This window comes from Sphaerodactylus townsendi, linkage group LG15, assembly GCF_021028975.2.
Source record: "Sphaerodactylus townsendi isolate TG3544 linkage group LG15, MPM_Stown_v2.3, whole genome shotgun sequence".
NCBI lineage: Eukaryota > Metazoa > Chordata > Lepidosauria > Squamata > Sphaerodactylidae > Sphaerodactylus > Sphaerodactylus townsendi.
In genome coordinates, this window is record NC_059439.1 from 24,742,269 (window position 1) to 24,751,788 (window position 9,520).

General features: G+C 43.7%; 1 pseudogene; it reads left to right on the forward strand.

Moving 5' to 3' along the window:
* Nucleotides 1-764: 764 nt before the first annotated feature.
* Nucleotides 765-8,899, forward strand: LOC125444257 (annotated as a pseudogene).
* Nucleotides 8,900-9,520: the final 621 nt, after the last annotated feature.

Sequence of the window (9,520 nt, forward strand, 5' to 3'; positions counted from 1 at the left end):
ATTTATGTTAGCACGTCTTAATAGTTTTCCATCAGCGGTAACCTCTGGGAGATACCTTCAGATCCCCAAACAACAGAGACTATGCTGTTGTGGTTGTGGAACTTTTGAAACCATATCCCATATTCTCCTGGATTGTCATCTTCATAGCAGCCCGTGTATGATTTTAATTTATCCTTTGCTGCTTCCAAGGCTTCATTATTCTAAATTCCAGACCACTCGTTTTTTGCTGAGTGACTGAAGTCCATCGATTACCTTGGCAGTGGCTAAGTTTTTGGAAAACATTTTAAATATCAATATTTAAATGTCTAAATGTAAATAATCTGCAATCTTTTATGCCATTAAAGGTTAAACTGGAACTGGAACAAGATCATGGTTACAGTTTAGATGTAGTACAGTTCGTGGAACATAGTGACAGAAAGAAATACATTCATTAAAATCAATCAAAGTGTTGCGTGTTTGTACCCAACAGTTCCAATAAACTAGCGAAGGACAGTTCCTCCAAGTATATTGCTTTTCACAGTGAAATATCTCTCTTTCAACAGAGAAAACTTGCAGCGGGGGTTGGAAAAGCTCTTTGCTCAGAAGAAACTTTTGGATCCAATTAATGAATTTTAATTTGTTGATTTTGGCAAATCCATCAATCAAATTTAGCAGTCAAGTACTGCTTCTAATTTTGTCTCTGTATATGTTTTTTTTCTCAGATTGCATATGGCTCATTCACTTCCAAGAAGGGGGTTGCAACAGACGTTCCTTCCTTTTACCGCATGGTCCCAAATGAAACTCAGCAGTACATGGGAATTATTCAGTTGTTGCTCCTTTTTGGGTGGACATGGGTTGGTCTTTTTGCTGCCGAGGATGATGGTGGGCAGCATTTCTTGAAGACTTTTGAGCCGCTGCTTTCCAGAAACGGGATCTGTTCAGCCTTCACAGAAACAATCGCAAACCAAGCAAAATGGGATACGTTGGAAGACATTTTTAGCTTATTCAGTAACATACATAGACATTTTGAGGATAGACAGGTCAATACATACATCCTCTACGGGGGATCTATCACCATGTTATCGCTGAACACTGTGCTGTTTTTTGGATTTGCCACCAGTGCGGGAAATATATCGTTAAGCAAGGTGTGGGTTTTCACAGCCCAAGCTGATTTCATATTATCTGGAGCTCAGAGGAACTTTGAGTTTGACGCCTTTCATGGTAGCATATCTTTTACCATTCGCTCCAATGAGCTTCAGCAGTTCAAGGAGTATCTTTATAGTATAAAACCAGACCAGACAAAGCAAAATGGTTTTCTGAAGGAATTCTGGGGACAAGCATTTGACTGTTCATTTCCAAATCTCCACGAACCATTGAAGGCCGGTGAGATGTGCACTGGAGAGGAGAGACTAGAGAGCCTTCCGGGTCTCCTTTTTGAAATGCGGATGACTGGTCACAGCTACAGTGTCTTTAATGCTGTCTATGCCGTAGCATATGCTTTGAACACCATGATTACGTCTAAACCCATGGCTGGCAAAGCTGTTAGACTTCAAGATCTCCAACCTTGGCAGGTAATAATCCTACGGTGGAATGGGTTTAGATGCACATTATGTTTTTCTAAAAATTGTAATATGGGAGTCCACTGGGAGTCCATCTAGTCCAGCACTCTGCTACTCGCAGTGGCCCACCAGGTGCTTTTGGGAACTCACATGCAGGAGGTGAAAGCAATGGCCTTAAGAACATAAGAAAGAGCCTGCTGGATCAGACCAGAGTCCATCTAGTCCAGCTCTCTGCTACTCACAGTGGCCCACCAGGTGCCTTTGGGAGCTTCCATGCAGGTTGCGAAAGCAATGGCCTTCTGCTGCTGCTGCTGCTCCCAAGCACCTGGTCTGCTAAGAACATAAGAACATAAGAGCGAGCCTGCTGGATCAGACCAGAGTCCATCTAGTCCAGCACTCTGCTACTCTCAGTGGCCCACCAGGTGCCTTTGGGAGCTCATTGGCAATCTCAGATCAAGGAGGGTCAAGATTGGTAGCCATAGATCGACTTCTCCTCCATTTCTAGGTCACCTAGAAATTCATCTGTAAGTTCATATATTTCCATGTATCACCGTATATTCAAACAGTCAACCTGGTCCCACCTGCAGAGACGTAAATCTGGGGATCAGCACCAGGTCGAGACTGGGAAGATTTGCTTTCAGACTTGGGGGACCCAGCTGGTTTCCACAATACTTTGAAATTCAAAAATGGGATGGGGTGCTTAATCCCCCAAACAAACCTCTGGGCTAGTGCAGAACCAGGCCCACTGTGTCTCTTGACCAGCCTCTGAAGCAATGAGCTGTAGGCACTGCGAGAGGAGGACCATTGTCATGAAACCAGCCATTGGGAGACATCAACAGTGGGGTTTGGGGCAACAGGGTGAGAGGATATTGGTTCCAATCCAATCCAAACACCTTTATTAGGCATAAACCAGAAGTACCATACATTCCAAGTACAAAAACAGGATCGTTGTTATATATCATGTAGAACATGGATTAAAAATGTAGCAACTGCTTCAGAAATGTCTACATTAGGGCTGTTCAATAGCTGAGACATTTTTAGTTTGTCTGAGGGAAACATAAATTCTAGAGGTAGTAAAGCTTCCAGATCGGTTCTAATATCATTATACCTTGAACATTAAAGCAGGATATGAGGGATTGAGTCCATAGCGTTGGGACAGTACCGACAACAATGCTCACTTTGTGGGATGTTAAGGAATCGACCTTGAAGATAGACAGAGGGGAATGAGTTGCACCTTGCTCTTGTCATGACCCATCTGCACTTATAATTAACAAGCTGTTCTAAATATACAGCAAGGCTAGATTTCGGGGGTGTGATCCCAAAATATAGAGGGGAACAGGAGCTTTGTGCAGCACTCAGGAGAGATTGGTATTCCTGGTCGTACAGTCTGGTCTTTAGATGATGGTAAATTTCCGTGGCGGTAAGCATATGAAGAGGGATATTGGTTAAATATTAGATTTAGCAGAAACCACACTGCCAGGTGTTATTTTAAGTATTTTGTTCTTTGTAATTTGCTTGATGTCTGGAAGAGGTGGGCATCATTCCTGGCAGCTGAATGTAAGATCTTGCATGTTGGGATGCGATATTTGGGGAAATTACTACAGATGTAGTAAACAGCTAGAATCAAACGATCTTCCTGTTTGAGTGGGAATAATATGAAGAAAGGAAAAGTACTCAAAAGTGAATGTAACACCTATTTATTCATTTTTCTTTTCAATCAGCTCCATCCATTTCTTCAGGGCATTACGTTCAACAACTCTGCTGGAGAAACAGTATCTTTCAATGATGACAAGGAAATAGGAGCTGGATTTGATATCATTAATATGGTCACGTTCCCAAATAGGTCCTTTCTGAGAGTCAAGATTGGAAAGGTCGATTCCTCTGCTCCCTAAGGGAGACAATTCATTATGCATGAGGATATGCTGGTGTGGCCAAGAGCTTTTAGCCAGGTATGGATTTCAGGACATTCTCAGCGATCACTTCATTCCCAAACAAATGATTTCATAGCTGGAACTTTTTTGATGGATACTTAATCTCCGTCATGGAAGCTCAGGAGATTCTATAATAAAGACCGAAACAAAATGGCATTTAAAACTGAACAAAAATTCAGGGGATAGATAATTCCATGCCTCACAGTATTTGTAAATTGCAAATTGTTTTCCTTAGATGTGATACAGTGGCCCTTTCTGCACCTAAAACGTTTGTAAAATGTTTTCAACCCCCCCCCCCCTTACCACAATCTTTGTCCACCATTACCCTTCAAAATGATTTATGGCTCCCATGATGTGATTTTCCCCTTTTTTATTTTATTTATTTATTTCTCATACTTGATATACCACCCCAATTGCCATGCTGGCAGGGGCTGATGGGAATTGTAGTCCATGACAGCTGGAGTGCCAAAGGTTCGCAACCACGGCCCTAGGGGCTCTGAGTTATTTGTTGAATTGATGCTTCAGTTCTTCTGGCTGTGATTCTCTGTGATTCGTATGCTTCAAAGATTTTACCCTCCTGTCATTTTTTTAAAAACACACAGAAATGATGAAAATAAACAGGCAAGGGGGGACGGAGTGAGCTCACCAGTGCAATAAAATTGCATTGAGGAAGTCTGAGGATAGCTCAGAGGCGTGGAAAATGCAGTAAACAGATCGCATAGCAAATGAAGACATTTCAGGCTAAAGAATAATTTTAGATGGGAATTCATTAAAAAAAGTTTTAGGCTAGAAAAAAACATTTTCAGGATATAAGGGAGAAAAACAATGCGGAACTCCATGGAGAAAACATTTTATTTTCTGCCTCAAAATGTGTTAATTTTTTTGCATGGAAAGAGCCAGCATGTAACACTGCTCTGGCTTAAATACTGCATTTGTTTTCTCTGGTCTCAAAATTTGCCTCACCCAAGTGACAGAACATAAGAACATAAGAACTAGCCTGCTGGATCAGACCAGAGTCCATCTAGTCCAGCATTCTGCTACTCGCAGTGGCCCACCAGGTGCCTTTGGGAGCTCACATGCAGGATGTGAAAGCAATGACCTTCTGCTGCTGCTGCTGCTCCTGAGCACCTGGTCTGCTAAGGCATTTGCAATCTGAGATCAAGGAGGATCAAGATTGGTAGCCATAGATCGACTTCTCCTCCATAAATCTGTCCAAGCCCTTTTTAAAGCTAAAAGGGTAGCTATTTCAAGACCTCAAACAAAACGTAAGGGAAATCCTCCACTTAAACCACTCACTTGTTTGAATGTTGTGAACAGGGAAAAAATAATAATCCAATGAATCCAGCCAAACTCCTTTCATGTTTTGGGTTAGGGGCCTCCCCGTTCTGCTTGCAATGACTATTGTCATCCTGGTTCTCAGAAGAGAGAGAAGGAAGGGGAAAAATTCTGCTGCTATAATTGTGTCCGTTGCCCAGAGGGGAAGATTTCAAGCCAGATGGATAGGTGATATTTTTCAGTTCATTCCCTAGCATTCAGGCTTAATTCTTAAGAATATTTCCAAAACGATAACTGAAAACTTTGTGCCTATGTGCATAGTGCGACTCCTTCATAAATCAGCAGACAATACCGTTCTGAATTTCTGCACAAAGTGATAATCTGAAACCTGCAGCCTATGATTCATTTGCTGATCAGATAATGTGACACACAGGCATATCGAAAGTGGTGCCTCTTACTGATAATCCACAGAGGAGGAGGAGGAGGAGGAGGAGAAGGAGAAAGAGGAGGAGAAAGAGAAAGAGGAGGAGGAGGACGAGGAGGAGGAGCAGGAGCAGGAGCAGGAGGAGGAAGAGAAGGAGGAGGAGGAGGAGGAGGAGCAGGAGCAGGAGCAGGAGGAGGAGGAGAAGGAGGAGGAGGAGGAGGAGGAGGAGGAGGAGGAGGAGGAGGAGGAGGAGAAGGAGAAGGAGAAGGAGAAGGAGGAGGAGGAGGAGGAGGAGGAGGAGGAGGAGGAGGAGGAGAAGGAGAAGAAGAAGAAGAAGAAGAAGAAGAAGAAGAAGAAGAAGAAGAAGAAGAAGAAGAAGAAGAAGAAGAAGAAGAAGAAGAAGAAGAAGAAGAAGAAGAAGAAGAAGAAGAAGAAGAAGAAGAAGAAGAAGAAAAGTTTGGATTTATACCTCACCTTTCTTTCCTGTGAGGAGACTCAAGGTGGCCATAAGCTCCTTTCCCTTCCTCTCCCTACAACAGACACCTTGTGAGGTAGCCGGGGCTGAGAGAATTCTGAAGAACTGTGACTAGCCCAAGGTCTCCCAGCAGGAATGCAGGAGTGCAGAAACACATTTGGTTCACCAGACAAGCCTCTGCCACACAGATGGAGGAGTGGAGAATCAAACCCAGATTAGAATCCACCTGCTCTTAACCGTTACACCACGCTGGCTCTCACAGCAAGAATTACAACAAGAGGCAATATTGTCTGAAGGACTGCATGTTCACTGTTTACTTGATTTATCAGAGGGGCATGAGAAACAAAATGAAAATCCAACTGCCTCAGGATAGGCCTTATTATTGTCACAGGCTTCCAAGTGGGATAACCTGCCACAAGTACCCGAACACCCTCTTCTGTGACTGACATCCAGAGTTCTGTAGGGGTTCCAGAAGACTGAAAATCTATTGATTGGCATGCAGGAAAAAAATGTCTAGGGCCCCTTCCGCACACGCGAAATAATGCGTTTTCAAACCACTTTCACAACTGTTTGCAAGTGGATGTTGCCATTCCGCACAGCTTCAAAGAGCACTGAAAGCAGTTTGAAAGTGCATTATTCTGCATGTGCGGAATGAGCCAAAGTGACTCAGAAAAATCAAGCGAGAATTAAATCAAGGGTGGTGATCAAATCTGCCTTTTCAATCAATGCTGCTCAATGTTCTTTCTTACAACTGCCTTGGTTCCACGTGGATTTTGGTCCATGAGGTCCCACAGTCCTCAGCGTAGCTTTTATGTGATCTTGATGGACACCAGTCCTCCCTTTATCAGTAGTATAAATGCAGGTTGAATGCCACCTTAGGTGATGTACACGCGTGTGGGAAATGGCCTTTAGTTGGCAATAAGGTCATGAAATTTGACAACACTATGGTGGGGTGGGGGGACATGAACACAGAAAAATGTCAGTGTTGGGCATTATGATTTATTGTTCTCTAAAAAAAGGTGTGAAAAGGAAGGATAACATCACAGAAACACATCTCTGACATCAAGCATGTTGGCTGCACCACCATCGAAATAACGATAGGCTCATTCCACACATGCAGAATAATGCACTTTCAAACTGCTTTCAATGCTCTTTGAAGCTGTGAGGAATGGCAAAATCCACTTGCAAACAGTTGTGAAAGTGGTTTGAAAACGCATTATTTTGCGTGTGCGGAAGGGGCCATAGTTCCAGTGGGTATCTTCATTACCCTGCAGGAAAGAAGCAAGATTTAAGTGCAGCTGCGCTGTAGAGACCAAACAAGACGTTTGGAGTATGAAGTTTTGAACGAAAGCTTCCTTTGAGGGCGCTTGGACTCTTGAAAACTCAGACCCCAAGAATCTTGCAGGTCTCTAAGGTGCTACTGGGAAAATGATGATGATGATGATGACAATGACAATGTAAAGCAACACTGGAAAAATAGAAATGGTGTTTTCCACACGGGAATGAATCATTGAAATGTTAGCAGGAGGAGCAGCCCAATCCAGAGCCCTGGTCGGCCGGGGACGGCACTGTTGCGGTGCCATCCTGCCGCCTTCACAGGGGTTTCTGGTGGTGTATGGAGGGAGAACTCCCTCAAACCCCATGTGGCTGGAAAGCCATTCATAAGGGTTAATGGACTTATGCCAACCACAATAGTGTCATGCATCCATGCCCCAACCTGCAACACAAATGCAGGTAAACCTGGGGTGGAAGTCAAAAACGTTGCCTTCACCCCCAGGAATCTCTCTACCATGTCCTGGCTGCACTGGCGTAGGAGGTTAAGAGCTCGTGTATCTAATCTGGAGGAACCGGGTTTGATTCTCCGCTCTGCCGCCTGAGCTGTGGAGGCTTCTCTGGGGAATTCAGATTAGCCTGTATACTCCCACACACGCCAGCTGGGTGACCTTGGGCTAGTCACAGCTTCTCGGAGCTCTCTCAGCCCCACCCACCTCACAGGGTGTTTGTTGTGAGGGGGGAAGGGCAAGGAGATTGTCAGCCCCTTTGAGTCTCCTGCAGGAGAGAAAGGGGGGATATAAATCCAAACTCTTCTCTTCTTCTTCTCTATGGTGGCATGAGAATTCTGACACAGGACTAGGTGCTGCATCCAGGTGTTACAGGAGGTTGTGGCAGTATCTGTTCCCCTCAGCCAGGTTAAGTGCCCCAGGGAGAGCAAATCTGCCCGAGCAGGCCCACTCTGCCTCCCCCTGCCAATTCAACCCTCCCCCCCCTTTGGACTGGGCCATATCTCCTATCTTGAGCCTGAGACCCTAAATCATATATGAACTGTCACTGAGGCCAACCCTCTTTTTTTCCAGACAGGGTTGACTGTGTGAAATGCCAAGAAGACCATTATCCAAGCAAGGAACAAGACAGATGCATTCCCAAAGTAATAAACTTCTTGTCATTTGAAGAACCTTTAGGGGCCAGTTTAGCTTCAATGGCTGGATCCTTTTCCCTTATCACACTTTTCCTATTAAGAACTTTCATTAAGCACAGAGATACGCCCATAGTCAAGGCCAACAACCGAGATATCACCTACGTTCTCCTTGTCTCCCTCCTGCTCTGCTTCCTCTCTTCTTGTTTATTTCTTGGAGAACCCAATAAGGTCACCTGCTTCGTCCGACAAGCTGCTTTTGGCATCATCTTCTCAGTGGCTGTTTCTTGTGTCTTGGCCAAAACCGTCACTGTGGTTGTAGCTTTCATGGCCACCAAACCAGGGTCCAGCATGAGGAAATGGGTGGGGAGAAGACTGACCAACTCCATTGTCCTCTCCTGCAGTTTTATTCAAGCGACCATTTGCATGGTGTGGCTAGCAACCTCTCCCCCTTTCCCAGATTTGGACATGCAGTCTCTGACTGAAGAGATCATAGCAGAATGCAATGAAGGATCTGCCATCATGTTTTACATTGTTCTGTGCTTCATGGGACTTCTGTCCCTCATCACTTTGACTGTGGCTTTCTTTGCAAGGAAGTTGCCAGACAGTTTTAATGAAGCCAAGTTCATCACCTTCAGCATGCTGGTCTTTTGCAGTGTTTGGCTGTCCTTTGTCCCAACCTACCTGAGCACCAAAGGGAAGAGCATGGTAGCTGTGGAGATCTTCTGTATCTTGGCCTCCAGTGGTGGGCTCTTGGCTTGTATTTTTCTCCCCAAATGTTTCGTTATTCTGTTCAGGCCTGAGCAGAACAGCAGAGAACATTTAATTTGGAGAAAGAATTAAAGAATGTAAAATCATAATGATGTGTTATTCTTGGATTTGGTGCTGGAAGATTGGCATACCATAGAGGTTCATGAAACAGTCATACTCAACTAGTACATTGTACTTTAGTGATCATTTATAAGGGGATTTTTCTGTCTTACACAGTAAAATCCTGCTGCAAAGTGCATTGAGAGTGGAATGAAAGTGCATTATGTGGCATGAGAGAAAGTGCCTGATAAGGGAGCTGGGGAATAATGACAGAAAAAAATAAAAAAGTAAGAGTTTTTTTTAAAAAAAGATACTTATAGTCCAAAATAGGTTAATAAAAACACTGACAGATGATTACTGTTATAAATTTTTAATTATACTGTTATAAATTTTTAATTATTATCACTATATCCATCCATCCATCCATCCATCCATCCATCCATCCATCCATCCATCCATCCATCCATCCATCCATCCATCCATCCATCCATCCATCCGTCGGTCTGTCTATCTGTCTATCCTATCTGTCTATCTGTCTGTGTCTATCTATCCTGTCTATCTATCTGTCTATCTATCTGTCTATCTATCTATCTGTCTATCTATCTATCTATCTATCTATCTGTCTATCTATCTATCCTGTCTATCTATCTATCT